Below are 24,312 nucleotides of genomic sequence, written 5' to 3' on the forward strand. Positions count from 1 at the left end.
CCTGCAGACCCCGCTGGGGTGCGGCGCCGTGGGGGGGGGATGCGGGTGTGACCCCCTCCTCCCTCCCAGGGCGTCGGGGCGGCCGAGGGAGCAGCGAGGCGGGCGAGGGAGAGGGATGATGTCATCCTCTTTTCCCCGGGAGAGGCGGGGCGGGCGGGAGAAGGGGGGCGCGACGCGGCGGCCCCCGGGACCGGCACGATTTAAACCTCGCACGGTGCGGACCTGGCGCGCTTTGAGACGCGCTGCCCGGGCCGGGGGGCGCCGCCGTGCCCGCTGCGGGGGGCGATCGCTCCGGCCGTGCCGCAGCAGCGGGGCGCGACGGGCGCGTTCGGGCCGGGCAGCCGCTGGCGGAAAGGATCCCGAAGCCGGGGGTACTCTCCCGAGCCGGGTGCCCTTAGGCGGGGGGGAGCCCCCCACGCTCGGTCCCCGCCAGCCCGGCGCCTGGGCGGCAGGACGCAGAGCGGACCGCAACTTTCGCAGCATCTCACAGAGCGCAGTGGCGTAATGGGGAAAGAACACGTTATCTAAGCCGCGGTTAAAGCCTTTCCTCTGGATTTGGGCTGTGCAGGTGTCGGGCGCTGTGTGTACAGGCTCAGCTTTAACATGGCTCGCCGCTGAAGAGCAGAGGTTTAGCGTGCGGGTCTGCAAGAAGCCTTCCGTGCGCAAGAGGTAGCCCGGCTGTAGAAAGTGATGGACAACAAAAGCTTCTGCTGATCCTGCGGTTCTCAAAATCAACAAATTTAGATGGGGTGAAGGAACTGAATTGTATCTAATGCTAAAGTTCTGTGACCCACTTTTTTTTTTTTTTTTTCCTAACTGTGGTCTGGGAAACCAGAGGGATTAACCACATAGGTTTAACACACTGGTACCGGAGAAAAAAATCCAGCCCCTTCCAGAGAAGTAGCCTCGTGTTTCCTTTCATCCATCATGTATTACCCTAAAATAAGTCACAGCTATCTGCATTAGACATGCAATGTACAGTCTTTAAAGCAACACAATTTGGAAACTGGGCGGGGTTTATTCTGTTCAGCTTTCATAGATTTTCCCGTATGCTTATGAAAATAATTAGCAGTACTTATAAGTTTTTAGCTACAGTACTTAACCTTGAGCTTAGATAATGCTTAGAGGTCTACAGACCACTCATCATCATGGTGTCAGGAGGGCTGAAGGCTTTTGGGGTGCTGCTACGTTTTTCCCTTGTTAGTGCTGATGCTTTGACTAATCCGCAAACAATACAAGGAGACCCCAGCTCTGACTGGAGGAAAGAAGCAGAAAAGCAAGAAGGTAGGAGGTTTGATCATGCTGGAAGCTAAAATGTGCCTTGTTAGCTAGAGCATTACACTATCCAACTGCATGCAGATATTTAGGAATTTAATAATCCCTGTTAAAAAGCTGTCTGAGGAGTTGAGCACAGGAGAAGGGCATTGCAGAGACAGCACTGGATTCTCACATAGATGCTCTGTTACACCACTTTGCAATTATTTGCTGAAGCAGTGGGAAGGAAAGGTGAGAGGAGGACAGGAATGTGACTCAAGCATAGTAGATACTAGAGAGAGTGGCCCAATAGTACCCTGTGGCTGGGTAAGAAGCGCTGGGAATGTGGGAAAGATGGAGTGCGAAGAGGTGACATAACAGCTGAAGTAAGGTGTGAGGTTGTGGAGGGTACGGAGGTTGAAATGGGAGCTCGAAATGAAGTGCAGTAGGTGATGGAGAGCCAGCAGGGAAGGCTGTGTGTCTGAAGATGAGTTATGGAAGTTTTTCATTATTATTACTAGAATACAGTAGAAAAAATGCTGGGAATAGACAGTGTCACAGAGGATGAAATGAGTGAGCCTGCAACAAGGGATTCTGCCACTGTAATGACAAGGTAAGGGAAGGCTTGTGTCTCAACAGGGACATTTAAGTGACAGTAACCTTACTGAAGGACGCATAATGGAGATCAGACCACAGGAGAACCTGTCCTTAAAATCTCCATTTCCAGCTCACAAGAGAGTATACCAGAAGACTTTCATGCGCAGTAGGGATCCAGTTAAGATATTAATGGGCCTGAGGATGTTCATAGCTCTCTGGGCTGCTGATGAGGAGGGCTGCTATAAATTACAGCTGCTGAGACTTTGTCAGGGAGTGTTGCTTCATTTCTTGAAATTATGGGCTAAACTCAGCACTGTTTTAACGGTGTGCTAAATTATTTGCACTTAGAGGCAGTTTCACCATGATAAACCATAATATTTCATTCTCTAGAACATGCCCTTCCAAGGCTAAGTGGCCAAAGGACTGCTCTCTCTACGGATCACAGACCAGGCTGTGACACTATTTGGATGGCAGGAGAGGTAATGTTTTCAAGGGGGACTGAGACAGGAGTTAGCAGGCTAGTTTTCAACAAACTGTTGTCACATAGAAGGTGGCAGAATTCTGCAAGAAGAATTTCCATAGAAAAGTGCATTGATTCCTGGCAGGGCACCGCAGGAATGGGACATCAGGTCTTCCTGCTGCTCTAGGTCTTGTTAGCAGCCTTGGGACAGACAAGTGTGCCTGCCTGCCTGAGCTGCTACCACATCAGCAAGGTTATGTTGTTTAGGGCACACCATACATCAGCATATTCTAAGTGAAGTTTTCCTCCAATGTCCTGTTTGCAAGAAAACAATGTGTTCACTGGGTTTGCTTAAAATGAACAAAACCTAAATGAAAACCAAACCGAAAGCGGAAGCTTCTGCTAAGTGAAAATCTCGCTTCTTGGCCAGTCTCATTGAGATGCTGATAGTAAAAATACAAATCCTGATTTGTTACAGGGCAGTGTGAGTGTTGCCTGTGACTGTGAGGTATCTTTCAGACATCTGTTCCTTGCAGGAGAGGCATTGGTGTGTGTCTGCTGGAGCAAGCTTCTTTCTGCAATCAAACACCTGAAAACTCTTGTCCCCTCATTAATTCTTGTGCCTGCAAAGCAACACAATTTGCCGATCCTTTATACATATCTTTGGGAGCAGTTCCTCCAGAAGCTGCCTTTTCATGCCACTTTATGTGGATGCACTTGGATTATTTCACAAGATAGAAAATACTCTGAAATTTGTTAGCTTCACCTAGGCTTGTCACCAACACTAGTCAAGTGCAAACATTAATCAAATTCAAGATTCATCCCATTCGGGCATAAGGTTAAGCCCCTAATTACAAGGCTGGACAATGAAAATGACCAGGAGTCATTTCCTTAGCTGTCCTATTACATTTCACCTTAAGTTTTTTAAGATGTCTCATCCTTAAAAAAACAGGAGTCTAATTTGCACCTGTAATGTGTGCCTTGGCTTGTTCCCTTCCAGCACAAGGGAAGTGTCCCAGGTGTGGCCAGCTGTGGTTTTGTTTGAAGTTCAAAGAGTTCCTGCGCTCCTGACCTTTCTGTCACACCTTCTAAGCAAGGTGTCCTATCACACGTTGACCAGCTCTTCTTTCTAGCCAGCAATTTGTGAAGCAGTTTACAAACCCTTTGCTGGCTTTCCCACATTCTACACTTACTAACATGAAGACCTATGAACTCTGTGACAGTTCTCTCAAGTTTTCCAGACCTAGCCGATTTCCTCTCGGATAACATAAATGGCTCTCTGACAATGAAGATGACAGACATGATAACCACAAGTTTTGACCAAGCAGCCCTCCCACCATTTGGTGTCAGCTTCTGGGGTTCCTAATTTGACACCTCCCTGTTGCTGAAGAATGAGAGAAGGTCACACCTGCTATATATAAGAGAATGTGAAGAGAGCAGGAATCACACCAGACTGTGCTGATCTTAATGTCACTGCTAACAAATCTAATCTTTCCCTAGTTCATCTATCACTGTGCCAACTAGGCATCATTTTAAATGATTAAGTGCCTGTGAAATCAAATAATAAACTGAATTTGTTCCATTTGGGTACATTATCCAAACTGGACTTTCAGATACATCATCATTACTATGATCTTTAACTTGTCGTCAGTGCCAGGATACAGATAATAACAGTAAAAGTACTGATACTGTTATGTTGGTGGTTTACTTGACTCGTTACAGGGTAGAGAATAAGGTCCATACTTCAATCTGGAAAAATGCAGTGCTTAACACTGAAATGTCACAGAAATAGGATCTCTGCTCTATAGAAAGAGAATATTTTAGTGGGTAATGTGCTGGCAGAGAACTACAAAACACCTTCTGCACTGTGGTTTTGTAATTTTCTTATTAATAATTTTATTTATTTGCTCCGTAGAAGCAGGAAACTGTGTCAACTGTTTAGCACCAGATTGCACGTGTGATTCTGGTCTCATTTAGTGACCTGGAAGTTAGAATTGTGATTAAGTCTGTTACTAAATTAGTAGCTTTGTTTTAAAGTGTTTTGCATGAGTTTTATTCAGAATACAGTGGCAGTCCCAGAGAGGTCATGCCATACCAGAAATACATTGCAACAGACATTATTTTTTTTTGTTTGTTTGCAAAATGAGGGTACTGTTCACATCCAACACTTTTAAAACACCTTCTGGGAGTATTGCTTATTCTACTCCAAGAGGAATTTAAAACTTTTTAAGCGGCAAGTGTTATGGGTCTTTACTCGTACTTGCTGAAACACAGAGGTTCTGCCTTTCCTCAGTTTAATGCTGCCATTGTGTCAGTGCTTCTCAGCTGAGCCCCAGTGGGCTCCCACCTTCGACAGATGAGTCCAGCCGGGCTACCAGAGAAAATAACAGGCTTGAAGGGAATCTGAGAGGGACACAACTGTTTGAGAGAGAAAGATGGACAAATACGTACTGTGGGGAAGCAAGAGTGCTTTGTCACCAGCTAGCATTCTTTCAAACAATCGCATTTCAGGTTGTCTGAGAGGATTAAAACAGTAAAGGTCGTCAGGTACAACAGTAAAAGATTTCATTCCTTTTTAGTTTTTATATTCAATAAATAATGAACTCTAGCAGTGGCAGTCATCTTTTGGAAGAGTGAAAACATTGTGCTACACAATTATTGTCAGCTGATATATGCAAGTTTATGACTGTTGTTACTTGCATTGATGTAGGATATGTTGTATTACTGTTGTGCTCTACATCTTGCAAATGCAAAAGCTCTAACTTTAAGGAGTTTGGAAGGTGGATATTGTAATGATGCTTTGTAGCAATATAGGACTTTATAGAGACTTAAATTTCATTAGCATATTGCTGCTGTCTGTGCCAAACAGCTAAAGAGCACACAGCATTTTAAAACAGGAAGTGAAGTTAAATGTGTATCATCAAGACCTTTATGCACACCGAGGGAAGTCAGTTGTTCATCTGTGGAGATAACGTGATGCTGTTGCAGGAATGTGGGATGGGATTTGGCAATTTCATTTCCTAACCCAGCCTGTGCAGAGTGTGGCTCTTGGCACAGCCCTTTCCTTCCTGTTCCTCCACCTGCAAAAGGAAAGGATGGGGTCCCTTGTAAATACTTGAAGATCTGCAAAGGAAAAATGGGAGTTATCCTTATGGCAACTAAGTGTATCCATACCCACCATCTAAAACAATAAAAAGGCAAGTTCTTTAAGGGAACAGACACTCAAAACAATGGTGGCCTGTACTTGAAATGTAGGCACGTGCAGGACATGAATATGAAGCTGTATGATCTTGAGAGCAGAACATGTCCATGAATTGACTCTAAAGTAGCCAGAGATGCTTTGTTGGTTCTGTACACACTATGTGGCATGACAGGGATGTACTGTGTGGCTGCACAGCCTCCCTTCTGTCCTTGTGACTGCAATGAGCCCTGGCACCATCAAAACACCCTACTGCACTGCCAGGGTCACCTTGTAAAGTAAACAATACTGGGATCACACAAAAACAAATGTACGGAAGGGGATACAGGGAAAAAAGGGTGCCTGGATGGGAAGGACACAGGCTAAGGCACCAAATGAGTGACACAGAGACAAATTGTAATGGCAAGTTTGAAAGGATGATGGAAACAGAAGGCTGAACGAAGGTCTGCTGCTCAGTGGGCAACAACAGGTGATGCCAAAGTTGACATATTCGATGGTTTTTAGTCACAAACAAGGTGCTGGTACCCAGAAACTTAGCATGCTTCATTTTAACAGTTGTATAGAAAAGTCCAAAATAAAGGACAGAGTACCTTTTAAACATTTAAGAAATGTAGATACATTGCAATCAGCCAGTTCTGCCGAGCTCTGTGCTGGCAAATTTAAATCACTGGAGCAGTCTTAGAAGTGCTAACAATAATCTTTGACAGCTGCTAGAAGAAAAATCCCAGTGGATAAACATAGTACCTGTCATTAAAAAGGAGAAGATGAAGAAAATAGGGACTTTCAGGGGAGCCAGGCTAGGACTGTCAGTGAGAAACACTTTAAAACAAATACAGTTTGTTCCTAAGCATGTAGAATACAGTCAGGCAACAAAGGCTTTTGAAGAATAAATCCTATTAAACGAATCTAATCTCTTCTTTAGGGCAGCCTAGTGCCATAGGCACCTATTCCTAGTGCTGCTGGTGACATGGTGTCTCTGGGAGGCACACAGGAGCTGTTTTGCTTTTCCCACCTCGTAGGGAAGCTTCATACCCACAAAACACTTCATGTCTGCAAAAGTCGATTCTTTTTCTGTGGGTGCTCGATTTACTGGGCCAGAACTACAAAGATCCTGCACGCAGGTGAATCCCTCCCTACCCTCTAACCGTGTTTGGGGAAGATGATCAGCTGAAGCCCTGCTGCTGTGTTGTTAGGACAAGGTAATTTGCTGCCTACGTAGGAAAGGCAGATGCCTGCCAATTGGGCATGGGCTACACAAACTAACTTGGAGGATACAGTCCTTAGGCTGTGTATGTTGGGCAACCTTGGCCTAGTTGGTATATGGCAAGCGTCAGATGTAAGGCTTTTAAAAATCTTTTGATGTAGTCCCACATGATGTTGTTATATGCTGAACTAAAAAAAAAAAAAACCAACAAATGAGACCAGGTTGAAATCACTCTGCAGTCTGGTAGGTGCACGAGTGGTTGAAATACCACTTGTCCAGAGTAATTATCAATGAATCACTGTCAAATCAGGGGAACGTTGTAAGTGAGGTCCCACAAGGGTCTGTCTGGGGTCAGTTTTACTCAGTGCTTTCATTAATGACTTGGAGGAGAGCAATGATTTGAACAGAGAGTCAAATTTGTGGATGACATCAGGATGGAAGGGTTTGTGAACGCTTTGGCGAACAGAATTAGAATTTAAAATAGTCTTGCCTCACCGGTGAAATGCTCTGAAATCAATAAGATCAAATTCAATAAAGAATGTAAAGGACTCCTTTTAGCGGGGAAGAAGTCAAGTGCAGAAGTGCAAAGTGGAGAATAGCTGGCTGGGCAGCACTACTGGAGGCAAAACTCTGGGTCCTACAGTGAATCCTGAACAGAGGATGAGTCAACAGTGCATTGCTGCTAAATAAAAACCATTTGCCTCCGCAGTGACTTTACTGCCCTACAAGCCAAGCAAATGTAATTCTGGTGAATATAAGGATAATTACTCTGCTCTACTTAGCACTAATTACTAGGGTTGTGTGCCCAGTTTGGAATACTATTAGAAAAAAATAATGCAAGGATGACCAAAGAAGAGCAAAAGGAGTGATGAGATCTATTTAAACGAGAAAAAAAGGAAACCAAGTGACGATCTGGTAGCATTCTTTGACTGTGTAAAAGACTTGCAAAGAAAAAAAAGTCATCTCCATATCAACAAAAAGTAAGGTGAGAATTGATTTGCAGCAAGAGATATATGTTAGATGATCTTTTTCTCAGCATATCTCAGCTTTTGAAGAGGTTTCTTAAAGAATTCCCATTGTCAAAGTTTTAGAAGGACAGGCAAATTACTTTCAGGAATATGCTACACAGAACTGATCCTTTTCCAAGAGACAGAATTATGTTTTTTTCAACCTTGTGTACCCACGATTTTTGTTTAACAAAGAGCTTAAATCACAAGGGATAACGTAATTGTTAATAATCTAATTCTGCAATTTAGTATTAAAGTGTGTAGCCAATACAGAATCAAAAAGCTGGTATACCATGGTATTTTGTTATGGCACAGTTTCTTCTACTAAAGGGCCCAGTCCTAAGAATCTTCACAAATGTCTTCGTACAATTATGGTGCTTTTACTCAGGCTAAAAAAGCTACCCAGATCTGTATAAAACTGAAGGATTTGGCTTCTTTACATATTACCAGTGTGCAGAGAACAAAAACATTTATCAACCTGATGATATGTAGAATCATAGAATCATTTTGGTTGGAAGAGACACTCAAGATCATTGAGTCCAACCATAACCTATCTCTAGCACTAAGCAATGTCCCTTAGAGCCTCATCTACACATCTTTTAAACAACTCCAGGTTTGGTGACTCAACCACTTCCCCGGGCAGCCTGTTCCAATGCCTGACAATGCTTTTCATGAGGAAATTTTTCCTAATATCCAGTCTGAACCTTCCCTTGCTGCAACTCATTGTTGGCTTGTTTTCACCGGTATTTGTGGATTGAGCCCATCTAAAACCAAATCTTGACCCAATTCCATGTGTGAAAAGAAATGCTACGAACACTTGCTTTTGCACTTGCATGACTGGTGCTGGCCGCTGCTGTGCAGAGCGGTGCCGTGCCGAGAGCCTGCGAGGAGGGCTGGGGTGGCAGCTCACCCTGCTCTGCACAGCCCTGCTGGGTACAGGACTCGCTCAGGCTGCAGCAGCTGAGGATCTGGCCTGCAGCATCTCTGGAGTACTGTTTTGCAGCTCTGATAATAGCATCACGGAAGGACGCAATTTATTTTTGCCGTGTACACTCTGTTCTAGCATTTTGCCTTCTTCTATTCCCAGAGTCCTTGACTTTAAAGTAGAAGAAATCCTGTAAAATCATGCAAGCTGCAATGACATGCTGCTTCTTCATTCACTGCTTGGTTTCTCCTTTTTCTATTGCCAGCTATTTGATTTTGGAGACCAGTTGAGTGTACCAAGAGACATTTGAGGTCTCTGGAGACCTCTGCAGAGATTTGAGTTTTCCAGTCAGTTATGCAGAGTATTGGGCTAGGGGCAAGTCTGGAGAATCTGCTCTGTTGGGTTGGTATGAAGCCTTGTTCTTACCTGAAGTTTAATTTTTACGTTTTCTTCTCCACTGAGGAAGCTTCAGATGGGAAAGAGCTGAGAATCTTCCCTGAGGATGAGTTTAGGGAATGAGAAAGAGATTTAGGGAGAGAAACTGAGAGCTGCAATTCTCCTTTGAGGTAGTCTGGGCCATGGCTAGTTACCTGGCTGAAGGGTCACTCTAGGGTTAGGGTTTTAGGTTCCAGGTTCGGGCAGAAAAAAGCACTGAGCTACCTCCTTCAGTGGGGAGAGCTAGGCAGGGGCTGTGGCAGTAGGATTAGAATTTGGGTTAGGGTTAGAGAAGAAGACAAGGAAGAGAGTGATAGTTGAGGTGGGGCTGGGAGGCAGCTACCAAAGGAAGCTGAGGCTTGCAAAAAGAGTTCTCTGCTGTGGAATTTGTTATCTGGGGCACAGCTAAGCCTGGGAGGGCTGGGCTGGACTTCAGGGGAGGATGCATAGCAGAACCCAGCTTCTCCAGACAAAGCTGACCAGGAAGAAGTGTTAACATGAGGGTGGCTGGAAAGAGCCCAGAGCTCAGGCTTGAGTTTCTCCTAGCCTTATGGAGCAGGGGTTGGATTTGGGACAGTGGCCACAAGGGCTCTGCAAAGGAGAAAAGACCAGTCCCTTCTGAGCAGAAGCCTGCAGTTAGCTCCACAGGCCACCCAAAATCCTGCAGGAACCTGGGCTTTACCTCACATCCTGTCCTGGTTTTGTTAAAATCAAGACCAGTTCTCTTTTAGTGATTTTTCTTTCAGCTGAGTTCTTCTAGGTGGCTGTACTTTTCTGAGTTTTAGCCTGCATATTTTTCCTAGGATGCTGTACTCGGTGCTCATAAGAAGACCAACGGAATGCTGAAGAAGTTCATGTTTAGATTTATTGCTATGGTAGCCAAGAAAGACTGATAAGTTTTCCCACGTTCCATTGTGAGAGAGGCGTGTTTGAGGAGGGGTGGTTGGAATAGGTGACTAAAACTGACCAACTGAAGTATTCCACCCCATAATCATCATACCCCCTATATAAAAGGGTGATCACGAGGGTCAAGCTCTCTTTGACCATGTCCGGCATCTGGAGAGGACCCTGCCTGTCTGCCTGTGATCTACAGCCCTCAGGCCCTGCATCCCTGCAACCAGGTTCCAGTTTGCTGTGCAGTCCCTCCCATGACTTCTAGGGGCCTGAGCTGCACCTGCTGGAGCCGCCAGCTCTGCACACTCAGCTCTGCTGCTGGAGTGACGCCAACTCCACATCGAGCATTCGAGTTTGGTTTTGTATATTTGGTATATATTCTCTATTTATTAGTAGCATTAGTAAAACCCTTTAAAACTCTCCAACTTGAAGTCTAAGTCTCTCTTCCTTTCTCCTTATCTTTCCAATCATCTTTCCAATCTAAAGGTACGGGGTGGCGGAAAGTGAGGGGGTAACAGGGAGCGGTTTATTGGTGCCTTGCCTTAAACCTTGACAGATTTAATTGGTGGCCCCTACAGGGAGCAGTGAGACGATACGGGGAGAAATGAGACCGTACAGAAAAAAAGAACCGTACAGGGAACGAGACCATACACAGAGAGAGTGTATGGGGATGAGATGAGAGAAATCGTGACAGGTTCCATTGGTGCCATGACTCGGATTCGAACGGAGGTTGCTGCGGCCACAACACCTTAAATCTTGACACACCCTTTCTCTAACCCTGAAACAGCAGCTGTGTGGATGTGAGCAAAAAGGATGGACAAGGTGCTGGCCCTTTTGGAGCCTAGGTCTCAGCTTCCTTTTCTAATGTCTCTCCTCATATTTTCCCAGCAAACCTCCACCCCAGTCCATTCTGCAGCCTGGAGTTGGTACCTTGGGGCTATCTTCAACTCTGCCTCTTCAGTCTTCTGCTTCCTTTCTTTCATCCTGGCCTTCTTATTTACTGTAGTCTTGAAAGTTAAATCTGGCTAAGCACAGGTTGTAAGTGCTGTTGTAGATCTGCTTATCCAATCTTCTGACCAACCCTTACATCCATTACAATCATATAATACCTAAGAGAAAAGTCATCTGAACTTTGATTCTGAAACTGCAGAAGAAAGAGAAGAGCAGTAAGATGTCAGAGTCTAGTAACAACAACTACTTGGCTTTGGAGAGCAGTTGGCTCAGTGACTGAACAAAGTGGATTTAATTTCATGAAAAGATTGTTTTTGATGGAGACACAGAACTGTTCACTAGGGGAAAGACTGGATAGTTATATCTGGTCTGAGACGTGGTTAAAGTATTCCCCATCTAATGCTAGTGCCAGGTGTGCAGTACAGGTAGGTAGTGGAAAGAAGGCTCCATTTTCTCTAATAAATTACATTTAGATTACAACAGAACAGGCTGAAGGGCATAAGGATACATTCAGTATCTTACAAAGTCAAGGTCAGCTGAAGTGCATGGCATTTTATATTTCCTCTTGTGAGAACAGAGACAGAACAGATAAATGGAGCTCCAGGAGCTAGGTATTGTTAGTGCCTGGCAGTAGAAGGAACAAGCACAGAGGTTAACAACTGGGTAACCAGCAGGAGCTGGTCAGTGTTCTTACCCCAGTGAACAATCCCAGCCCCTCCTGTTTTATGCTGTGTGACCCCGAGTGCACACCTACTTGGCCACAGAAGAGAGCTGGCCCTTGGGCTCATCTCAGAGAGCAACTTTTTAATGGGTAATACTGTTGACTTTAGTTGTAACACTAAGACAAGTAGAGACTCCGTCATCTGACTGTACATGGAAGAAAAGTAATAGGATTGCTTCACTTCCCTGATTTATAGAGGAAATAGGAAAGCCCTGATTTATTAAAACAAAATAAGTATTTCTTCAAAATAAAGAACCATAAAACTTCACTCAGCCAAGCATTTTTCAAGCTACTAGAAGACAAAGAAGTAGGAAGAGACTATGAATCAAATAAATTATTTTTATATCTCTTCTGTAGCTGTATCTGTGCCTTTCATCTGAAAGCTCTTTCCTGTTCAGCTCTTCAGTTTGTGGAACAGAAGCATTTGAAAAGCTGACAAAATTGAAGAGTGTTATATTTCTGTTTAAAAACTGCCTATAATATCCCCATTTTTTTGAATTACCCAGCAACTAGTTCAAATACTTAGTATATAGTGCATTTATTTTGTTGAACTCTGTATCAGTCCTGTGAAAAATTACGGTGAATATTGTTCTTTCATTCTGTGGGGAAAAATTGTCACCAAAGGCAGAGTTTGTTCTAATTATAATTTAGGCCAGAAAGTTGCATAACATTCAATTGCCAGTCCTTTCTGAGAACTGAACAGAAATGACAAAGTATGAAATAAAGTCAAATAATAATTATACTTTAAGAAATTAGTGACAGCAAATCAAATAGGATATTTGATAGCAGGGGAGCAGGATGAGAAGTGAATGCACAGAATGCTGCTTTCTTGATAGCAGCACTTTGATGTTGTATAGACAGCTGACCTGGACTTGCTATAGTGAAGGACAGATTTGGAAGCAGCAGCGTTATATCTGGTGTTATCAGCAAGACATAGAGGCTGGATTCTTCCATTTTCTGATTTTTCCTAACCTCACAGTACCTGGGTGATGAAGAGTTGGCAGCATATGTGTAGATGTCAAAGGTTTCCGTATAGCATCAATGGTGTCTGGGTTGCTAAAGGTCTTACACAGTGGCATCCATGGTGCTGAGGCGGTATCATCTGGATGTTCATGCAGCAGTAAACTCACAGGAAAATCTTCCATGGACTTGTCCTAGCACCTGTCCTAGCCACGTAATGGTGTTAAAAGCAAAGGACAATCAGCAAATAATGTCAACAAAAAAACTTGGAAATAGCACTAGTAGAAAGAAATGAAAACATATACAAGACAAAGTGTCCACCAGTCCATGCATATTTCTGAGAAAAAAAAAATGTGTTTAATCTCAGCCCTCAGGTGTTCACAGGACACTGTTAGAACCATAATTATTCTGTGCATTATTTACAGTGGAGAGAAGTAAAGAGAAGAACCCTATTTAGCGATAAGAGAGTGGGCAGGTGTAACTAAACTGTGCTGACAGCCTTGCAGCTGGATCAGGGTTCATTTTCCTAAGTCGTTGTGGGACAGATTGGGTAGGTGAGGCTGCACTTCATGGTGACCATTGCCTCTTGTGAGGAGAAGACACCATGGACACTTAACACCATGCCATAGGAGAAGGATATCTTCAGATATTGATGTGTTTTCAAGCTGCAGATATGTTGGTTCTGCAAGCTGTCAGTTCGAACATGACTAGTAATGAGTTTTGTGGCAATGCCGTGATGTTTGGTGTGTCAGCTAGAAAACAATGCCACTAATGAGATACCTGCTGTTACTAGTGGCAGTGATGACATGAAAGTAAGACCCAAGGTGTTTTAGCTAATGTTTAAACCTGTTTGCTAAAACTTATAAAACAACCCCTGCGATATTTTCATGTCTCACAGAGACATAGTGCTTGAGATACAAGACCTGTGGTACAGAGTTTTACTTCTGCTGGGAGAACATTATCACCAGCAGCAGTGGCCTTATGTTACTTACAAAGCCCTGCTTGTCTGTGAACTCCTGTATTATTCACACATCCACGGCAGCCAGGATCAGGCCCAGCAGCAGTGCGTTGGGGAGGACACACATCTTGTATTTCACAGTGGGAGCGTGGACAACTTGCTGCTGGGCAGCCTCCCTGGTCCATGTGCTGAACTGCTCTGAAGGAGGGAGATTATATGCAACAAGATAAGACTTCATAGTTTATCAGTTTAATAGCAAAGCAGATGGATTTTAAATAATCAGGGACTTACTGTTCTATGTTGTGCTTCCAAGAGAAATCACGGGAGGCTTTAGGTACCTTACAATGAGGAACTGAAGTGCCGCAGCTGAATGATGAAAGGCACTGAAGTAGTACAACTCACCTCGCTGCTTCGCATTTGTTCTAGAAATTTTGAAGGGATAACTTTGTTTGTGCAGACTGTATACCAGATCAGGCATTTACTCTCCTCGTAGCGCTGGTACTGGATGAGGAATAACTCGGAGACGCAGAATATAGCATCATCAGGGTGAATCATGTTTTGGGTGCTCCAGCTAACTGGGGAGAAATGTAATTTCCTCCCTGATCCTGATCAGTTTTCTTTTCCCAAGTGCTGTAGTGGTCCAATATTAATAACATGGAACCAGAGCCTCACAGACAGCAAACATATTAGGGAACCTTAACAAATGAGTATATAACAACCCATCAGAAATCACAAAGGAATTCAGGCACAGTAGTTTCAATACTCTGATGTGGTAAAATAAGGCTGCAACTGTTTGTGTCAGCTGATCAATTGACATAAATGATATAAATTATTTCAGCTTCATTTAGCCTTTTCACCATTACCCCTTCTAGGACCCCAAGGATAATTGTATCTCAAGAAAACAAGTAAACTTTTCCACTGTTTGATGAAGTGAGATCTCTTTTGAAAAGACAGTCCTTTTCAAAAGCAATCACAGCTCTAAACATGAGGTAGTAGCTCATAACATTCTTATAAAAAGCCTTTTAAAATTGACTGGCAGATTCAGCCCCACCTTGTTCAATTACAAGAAAGCAAATGGGCTGCAAAGAAAACCTACTTAAAAAGTCTCCCAGCAGGCACTTTGGTTACTACCCAGTGTGAGTTACAAATTAGGTAATAGGAAAAGCAAAGAAATAACAGGCTTTAATAATGTTAGGCCGAAGCTATTATAGTATTAGTCCACTTCTTATTAGAATCATATTAACACAATGACAAACCCTTAGCATGGCTTTTACTTGAGTAAGTTGAGCTACATGGGAACATAGACTCCAGAACATTGTTTAAGTCACATCGCCCTGTGTTCTCCCCATAAAAAATATAACTATCAGAGTCTTCAGCATGCTGACACAAGTAATGTACTTTTTAAAGGATCAGAACTCGAATAGACTAACAAAACTGATTTAAAGACTGACCTGCTTAAATAGTAATGTTAATTCTTGAGTACAGGTAGATTGCATTTAACATTCATGCAAAGCATACCCTTCCTCACCCCATCCGCCTCTTCTATAATTGAATAAACACTGCTGACTTAAATCAGGAATAACTAAGAGTAACATACTTAGCAGAAAAGGCAGACCTCACGGAAAGCTGTGAGAATCTTCTTGTGCACACACAGTTTTCCAGGGATTTGTCCAGTTTCTGCATTAATGCAATGCACCATTTTGGTCATGCTTACCTGCTCCCAAATGCCCTCTTACCTAAATGAAGATAGTGCACCTCTGCTCCATCTTTTGGAGGCCACAGGATTTTCAGGCAGGGCTCAGCCACACTCTCTTTGCAGATGACTCTCTTCACCACGACACCTCTAGTCCTGTGCTGGAGGTTTCCACCTGACAGCAAAACTAGCAGAGGGCCTCCTCAGATTCACACATGCACAAGTGTCTGCGTGCAGCTGGTTTGAAGCTGGACTGTGCTAACCTTGGTGATTTTACACCAAAGAGGACTGAGAAGTGCTCCTGTATTTGACTGTGCCTGGTGATGAGCTGTGTGGAACCCTCCTGCCAGTGGGTGGTCATACGTACAGAGACACAATAACTTCTTCAAGTGACAAAGCTGGGGCCAGAAGAGTGCTGCTGTCGGAGCTCTCAGCCTAAGAGTAGTGACACTGTGTCTATGCACTCATCTATTTTGTACAGATACATGCTGTTGTGGTTTAACCCAGCAGGCAGCCAAATATCACACAGCTCTTTGCTCAGTCCTCCCCCTGAGCAGGGTGGAGGAGAGAACAGAAAGAAAAGGTGAACCTCGTACGTTAAGATAAAGACAGTTTAATAGGCGAGAAAGGGGGAAAAATTTATATATATATATATATATGTATACAAATATATATAAAACAAGTGATGCAAATGCAATTGCTCAGCACCCATCACCTGATACACAACCAGTTCCCAAGCGGTGATCACTGCCCACTGGCCAACTGCCCAAGTTTACACACTGAGCATAACGTCATATGGTATGGAGTATCCCTGTGGCCAGTTTGAGTCATCTGTCCTGGCTGTGTCCCCTCCCAGCTCCTTGTGCATCTTCAGCCTTCTCACTGGCAGGACATAACAAGCTGAAAAGTCCTTGACTTGATATAAACATTGCTTAGCAACAACCGGAACTTCAGTGTATTTATTATCAACATTATTCTCATACTAAATCCAAACCACAGCTCTATGCCAGCTACTACAAAGAAAATTAACTCTATCCCAGCCAAAACCAGGGCACGTGCTTAAATCAGTTTTGGTTCCCTGTTCTTCAGCTATCCAAGCCTTCCTATCAGCTATTACTTTAAACAACTAAGTGCAGTAAAAAACTGGCAAAAGGTTATTCAGGTTTGTACCACATTCGTCAAATTAACCACTTTTAAACTGTTTCACTTCCAGTAAAGCAGCAGCTATTATATTGCCTGGTGGATTTAAGGCAGCAAAACTGAGCCCATGGGTAAGTAAGGGGTTTAGGTGCTTTCAGTTACAGGCAGCAGTATCTGTTGGTTTGCTGAGCTGGCATTATTGGCATGAATATATATGATCATGTCACCTGAGGTACATGAACTCAACAGTGTGGAGGTAAGTAGCTTTAGCCAAGTACCCCGGGTTTATAACAGAACAGTTCCGATAATGCCAGCAGAAAGATGGACTCTAGCTTGAATTGCACAAATTCTTCCTCCATGTGTCCTGCTTTCTGAGCCCAAAACAGCCTCTTTGGGCAATACCAAAGATGCTTTTGAATACTCTGGAGTGATTAATCCTGCCAAATGTTGACTGCCTAACTCGTTAACCCAGCAAAGACTTTAGCAAAGGGATGCCATTTTAATGAAGAACAAAATGTAATTGTCAGCGACGAGATCTACTGAGATACGAGGAGGAATAGCAAGACAACAAATCACTTCACTTACACAGAAGAATATTTAGAAACTTCCCCAAAGTAATTTGATGGCTATTTTGTAGCCTGTTCCCTTTTGCTGCAGTATGATTGGTCTGTCTTTGAAGACTCTACTAGATTTGCCATCCGAGATAAAAAACTCTGCCTCATGTCTTCCTAACATACAAGTTTAGTACAGTATAGACCTTGGCTTTGTACAGTCTTGGCACCTACATAGGGGATATATTTTCTAATGGGGACCTCTAGTTGCCTCTTCAATATTATACTAACTGTCTGATGATAATAAAAGCCATTAGACGGCCTTAAGCTTTGTGGGGCACTATCTGACAAGGGAAAATTTTGGAACTATAAAACCCCTACAAGCTAATTTCACACTCAGAACTTCTCCACATGAGAGGATTTCCATTGAAATGAGATGTTTCTCTTTAACTGTTCACACTATCTGCTCTGGAATAGGTAGAGATCAAGAAGCAGTGGGCTTTTATCTTGCTGTAAATCATTGTTTCATTGGAATGGTGGTTTCTTTCACAGTACTCCCTCATAATTTTGTGCTCCCTGGGGCTGATGGGGGACTTAGTGTATTTTGAGATTGTGCCACTGGGATTGGAAGCATATTTTGTTGATGGTCATTGTAAATCTACATTTTCTATATCTTCTCACATAAATGTAAAAATACCATGATTTGACTTTTGCCACGAGAGTTCATTGCTGGCTGACTTTGAATCTGTGGCTCAGGATAAAATAGTGGTTGATGTGGACATACTTCTCCTAGGTACCCTGTTCCTGAGCAATCAGAAAGCAGCAGCAGCATCTCCTTGCTTATCTGCAATGGAGTTTACCAAATCAAAAGTCTGGAAAGCACCTCAAAGTTCATCTGAGCAATCCCCCTGCTCCCAGGTTCAACTGTCCTATTTCAGTCTTGACTCAAGCCTTCCAGAGACCTGTGCTGGGGAAAACTCCATAGTAGCGAAGAAAACAAAGAGCAAGAAGCATCACATCTCTGAAAAGCTCTGCATTGGGTCTGGCTCTTTCCAGGATCAGGAATTGCAAGAACAGAAGCACATATGTGGTAGGCCAGGTTAGAGGTCTGACTGGCTCAATGCTGTGTCTAAAATGGGGCACGTATGTTGAAAAAGACCTTAAAAAGAATTAATTTATTGCCTGAAGACTGTATTCAGACCATCTTGCTTTATAACATCAATAGGTCTATTTTGCATCCTTTGTAATTCCTTTAAAAAACTGTTTATGCTTTTAACCTGCACAATATCCTGTGCCATTAAGGTTCATAATTCAATTCTGGCCTACATGGAAAAAATCCTTCATTTTCTTTATTTGAAATTACAGCCCTGAAGCTCTATTGAATAATGAAAAATAGTGAAAGACTGTTCCACGCTCACCTTTTACAAAGCATTTGGAAGCTGAAGATTTCCCACTTATTCTGCCATCATATGGGAGCTACTCTATGCATTTATGGTTTTGACAGCTTTCTCCTTTGTTTCTATGCTCTTTGTGAAAGCGTGTGATCAGAAACATCTGCTGGATTCAAGATGGGAATGCATTATAGGCTTTTACAGTGGTATGATCATTTTTTCTGTTATTTTCCTCTGCTGCTTTCCTAACAATGTTTAATATGCAATTAGCTTTTTTGTGTCCACATTCCTGAGTGGTAATAGGTAGCTTATGCCCCATCACCATATACATGTAGTTAATATTATTTTTCCCATGTATGTTACATTGTATGTATTCACACTGAATTTCATCTGCTATTTTGCCGCCAATTAATAAAATACAGCAAGAATCCTTTTTGCACATCTTTGCAGTCAGCTTCACCCTGAACATCTGTGCCATCTGAAGACATTGCAACTTCACCCTTAACCCTTTTGCTATATAACTTGTAAACATCTGGTATAGCACAAGCCCTAGCATAGATTTCCATAGTAGTATCTGGGAACCAACCTCTGCTGCAAAACCTGGTCTCTTATTTCCCATCTTTTAACTGGGCTATGTGTGTGTGTGTGACGGTTTATTAGGACACTTTCTCTCTTCTCAAGAGGCTTCGCTTCTTTGAGAAGCTTATTGAAACTTTGGTGAAGTGCACTATATCAAATAAATCACTTATTTATATGTTCATTGACTTCTAAACAGATCCTAATAAACTCGTAAAAATTCCATTTGTAATAAGCATCTCAGCCTTTTCCCAGTGTGACATATTTTGGCTTTATGTCTGTTAAATGTATTCATTATCTTAGTTTCTACTAATTTAGCTTGTGCCGGCAGAAATGAAGATTGGTCGGAAGGGATTTTGCAGCAGAATTGGGACAACCAGTGATGGCTGAATTATTTCAGACTGTCAAAGGATATTTTCCTGGAAACATGCACAAGGGAAACTCACAATGTCTAGCTGCTTCTAATTAATTACAAAGAGATTGACGCTGAATGGACCACTGTGGCTGTGTTGCATGCTGCCATGAAGAGGTATCTTCTCTGCCCATTGTACGGGTTGTCTAGCTATGGGAAGTTAGAGGCAGCTCTACAAAAATGCTGTTCCATGCTTTCAGCACATACTGTTTGTCTCCATACCAACCCACTGAGTTTAGAAACAAAATGAATATTTCTCTGCTAACTCTTATGTCTGATAGAAACAGCAATGTGGATCTGTTTGTGAAAGACCGTGAGTGAATATTAATAAACTGCAATCTGTTTTCCCTAATGGAAACTAAAAGAACCCAAAAAGTTTTCCAGTGTGGTTACTAGTGTGCAGATGAATGTTATTAGCATTTGCCTTCTTATTCCTCTACAGTCATGGCTGAAGAAACCTTCCCTTGGAGAGAAAAAAAAATAACCCCTGTGTCACCATTATTGAAGCATCTGCAGCATGACAGTAGGTTTTTCTCTTTAGGAATTATAATTGAGTGCTGTGCCCTGCATAACACTGAGACCAAAGGTTAGAGCTCGAGGTCACTCAAGAGAGGTTTTGAAAATTTCGGGATGGGCTGAAGAGCCCACAAGCTCCTCTCCTTAACAAGAGCTGCCAGCAGCAGGTAACCTGAAATGCCTGGTGCACCTGCTCTGGAGAGGGAACACATTGGTGATTTTGAAATACTGCTTAGAAATCTGAAGTTGTGAAGCATTTCTTCTGTGTGCTCTGCATATCCATGTGAGTGTTAAAACAGGACAGTGCACACCAGCCCACCAGGCGCCAGGGGGTCTGTGTGAGGGGTGGGAGGCACCATTTTGCAGCCTCTGTGTGTGTGTGTGTTCCTAAATGTTGATCATTGTTTACCTGTAGCGCAGAGTGGATGATCTATGTGAGAGCCTTCACTGACAGGTCCAGTAAGGTTTTCTGTGCATTGTCCAAAATCTTTCCCTCAGTAAGATTTTACATTTTTATTTCAAACTGCATACTCAGTGTGAATGCTTTGCCTTTCAGAATTAGCAGCTTCATTAACTATATAGATTTGTTGTGAATTTTAGAAACAGCTGATGAGAATAAAGTAGAAGATGCTTAATCAGTAAACAAGATGCAGTTTCACTAAGTAAATAAAATAACACTCCGTAGTCCTTGATGTGCATCAAAACAAATATCGCCAAATGTGCATGCACACATTTTTGAGACCATTTTGAACTATGCAAAGAGGGAAATTAAGGGGGTAAGGGGTAGGAATATAATGTTGCAGTTAAAGATGAGTTTAAATTTAATGCAAGAACTTTTTGTGGGAATGCTTAGGGTCTTGGTGAACAGTCTGTTTTATTGGGGATCACCTATATATTGAGGGTCTGTATCAGATACAGGGCATCTTTGGGACGAGTTTGGTCTCTGACAGACTGAGCTATATTGTAGTTAGGACAGCCAAACGCATTTTCCTGGTAGCATAAGTACTAGGGACTAGTAGGATATGGGATTGCAAACTTTTGTGATATATCTCAAAGTTTTGAGATGTCAGAGGTAAAGGGAGGCAAAGAGGTGGCAGCTTTGGCAGGCTCTTCTTTACAATAGTGATAATGGCTTACTGATAATGCCCTGCACTGCCACACTGTCTCAATGGCCACTACTTGCCCTCTCTGTCATGGCCAGACTGTGCTCTGTTATATTGAGGCTGTTTTCCAGTGGCTGCCAGGTCAGATTGAAACCTTTCTTTCTCTAGCACCTCTACACATTCCTTTCTTTGCTCTTATCACTTTTACTTGTCCTTCACTTTCTCTAGTCTGAGAAACTCTGTGTGTCAGAGAGCTGGAAACTCCAATGAGATATCTGAATTTTGTTTCACTTTTTACTTTTCAGTTAAATGAAAACAGTGTGATGGTTAAGCCTGATGCTTCTGAAGGATGTCACATGTGCTGAACTGGCAAAACTAAAAGCCTGGTTCACGTGTGGTTTTGTTTATTTGTGTGTTTGTTTGTTTTTGTCCCTTAGTTTTCAATGACCTGTGGTGCTGCGTGAAATCTTGGGAAATTTTGGAGCTATGTCTTTCTCAAGCTTCTGTCTGAGGTTTCTTAACACAGATACTCTTCTCTGACCCACAGAACTACTGAGATGTGTGCTGGGTCACTGGTATGTGAACAGGGAAAATGTGACCCTACCCCTTCATGAGGAACTTCACTGCAGCAGTTGCTCTTTGATGTGTCACTCTGGTTGTTTTGCTCTTGGGAATGATCATGGGAGGTTTGTGCTTTGCACTTGTGCAGTGTATTGCTTGCTTCTGTTTTGAATGTGACCACAACGCAAAGCTCTAAAATGCACTGCTGAAGGCTTGGCTACTGCAGAAACTACCAGCTGCTTAAGACTCCTGCTCATCTAAGAAAGGAAAAGGAAGAAAAAAAATCATTTTGGCTGTTCTCAAATAAAAGAACAAAACCATTTTTAAAACAAATGCAATCATAAATTGGGTACAAGAAAGAAAGCTGCTAAAAAATTTAAATTGAACCCTTTGTCATCACTGAACTAATGGGTGTAAAAAAAAGAAAATTAATGATAATAAAATGGAAGACTGATTTCTGTTGCTATGAAATTGCTCCCAAAACATTACTCAAAATTAACATGATGATGTAAGAATCCGGCACTAATTTTTGGCATCAATACCCTCCTCATAAAATCATACATTGGATAATCATACATGAGTTGTTCTTGATAAACTTGAATTTTAGTTAAGGAACCTAGAAAATAATTTGATACAATGAGGACCAGAATAGGTGGCATCGGGGACTGAGATCAAGGGCAGCCTCCACTATTGAAAAAGAGAAGCCATCTGAGCCATCTGAGTGGCAAATACATATGTGATGGAATATGGATTTGGGGCTTATTTCGTCAGGGAAACAGAAGCAAGGCAGAGATTTTCTTGATTGAGGTCAAGAAGCATTTTGAAGACTCAAAGGAACACAGTAACATGAGGATGGCAAGGAACTGGGGAGAAACAGAACCCTCGTCTGGGCTTTTGGTGACCTGAATGTTCAGGCAGCAGAGATGCAGGGCTGGGTGCCAGGTTAGTGTGAGAGGAAAGCAGGTCACTCTTCTGGGAGACAGAGAATTCCTCTATGTGCTCTTGGAAGGCATCACAGTCTCCTTAATGTCCCAAACTCTTGACATGTCACTGCCAGGGTAGCACATCAGGAAACTATCTCTGTAGCCTGTTCAGGTGCCCTGAGAACTGCTGGTCTTATCTGTGCAATTTCCAGGGGACTTCAAATCCAGTAACTTCATACAGGCCTGTAAATCATCCTTCTCGTGCTTCAGAATTATTCTGTCTTCTACACCACCTTTTCCCATAAGTCAAGAGGGTTCAAGTCTGGAAGATGGGTCCCATTAGAAGCATGGTCTAGAAGCAGGACAGGCAAAAAACTCTGGTGGGCTAGCAAGGCAATGATTCAAAGATTTAGGAGCACACAAAGGGAGAACAGATGAGCATAAATAGACAGAAACATCTAAAAGCTGACATGTTAGAGCAGGATAAACAGAAGTCAGAAAGCAAGGAACATCAAAAGGCTCTGGTCACATTGTCTTTTCTCTCTCTGTTCACGTGCCTCGTTGCTTACTATCAAGCTCTCTCAAACAAGTACTATAAAAACTCATCCAAATAACTAGAAAGGTAAATACAACCTGGTTAACTATACTGTAAATGCAGTGCAGAGGAAATTTGTTCCTGATGCATTATGCCTATTTGTGATTGACGTGAAAGGCAATCCAGCATTAAGCAGCCAAACAAGTAAAGGATTTAGATAGTGACAGTCCTGAGATGATTTCTCAAAGTCAGTAACAGAGGCTGAGAAGCAAAGAGTCCACCCCTCTGCTACTGCAGACTGGCATAGCTCCACTGAAGCTAATGTTGTCAGCTAAACACCCATTTTTGCAAGACAAAGGAAAAAATAAGTAGTCAAAGACACAGTGAGAGGCTTCTTATGGTTTGGTTTATTCGTGTTGGTAGTCTCAGTGCTAACGTAGTTGATATATGTTCGCTTAGTCCACTAGGATGCACATATTATAATACCTTTAAGTATATGCTTAATATGTAGAATAATAATACCTGCAACATTTGCAGGTGCTGGTAATAGTTCACTGGGTTAAGAGGCTGAATGTTCCAGTCAATATACAGCAGCAATTGCTCATATTGTTCTAAGTAATCTGCAGTGTTTTCAATCCTGTTTCCACTGGCTCAGGTATCACCAGGAGTCAGCAGACAAGTAAGGGTGTAGCAGCAGTGGTACACAAGGTTACACCACAGGTTCTGAGTTAGTATCACTTATTTGATGCAGGAAAATGGGAGCTTGCAATACTGATGACAAAAGGTTGAGGCATCCAGTGCCAGTATAAACTATCCTGGCTTTTACTGACAGCTCCTTTTCTTCTTTTCCAGAGAAGCATTTCCAAGACACAAGATTTGTATCTCACTACTACATGCTTCCTACACACAGTGCTTAAGGGATAATCCCCAATGGACTGTAGTATACGAAGCAATAAATGGCTGCTGAGATTAATAGACTGAGCAAAGCTGAAGCATTTAATCAATCTCCAAAAAGTACTCCTTGCCAGAATATTACAGGCAAGAGAATTTATTCCTCATGTACTATAAACCTTAGGGAACAGCTAGATTTCTATTCACCAGTGAGAACTTAAACTGCTGAGCTCTCTTCTTTCTTAACAGAACACCTCAGTATGGGGTGGAGACAAGGGGACTGGCTGCAGTCATCACTAAGCAGGGAACATTTACAGGCTTAGACTTGACTGGATAATTATGCTGTGGGTAAGGGTTTCCATGCTTTATGTGGAAGGGATAATGTTCTATTTCTCTGTGCCATGATATCTTTGTTTAAGACAAAAGAATAATAAAACGTATTAGAGCATCTTCCT

This window comes from Nesoenas mayeri (genome assembly GCF_963082525.1).
Source record: "Nesoenas mayeri genome assembly, chromosome: 2".
Lineage (NCBI taxonomy): Eukaryota > Metazoa > Chordata > Aves > Columbiformes > Columbidae > Nesoenas > Nesoenas mayeri.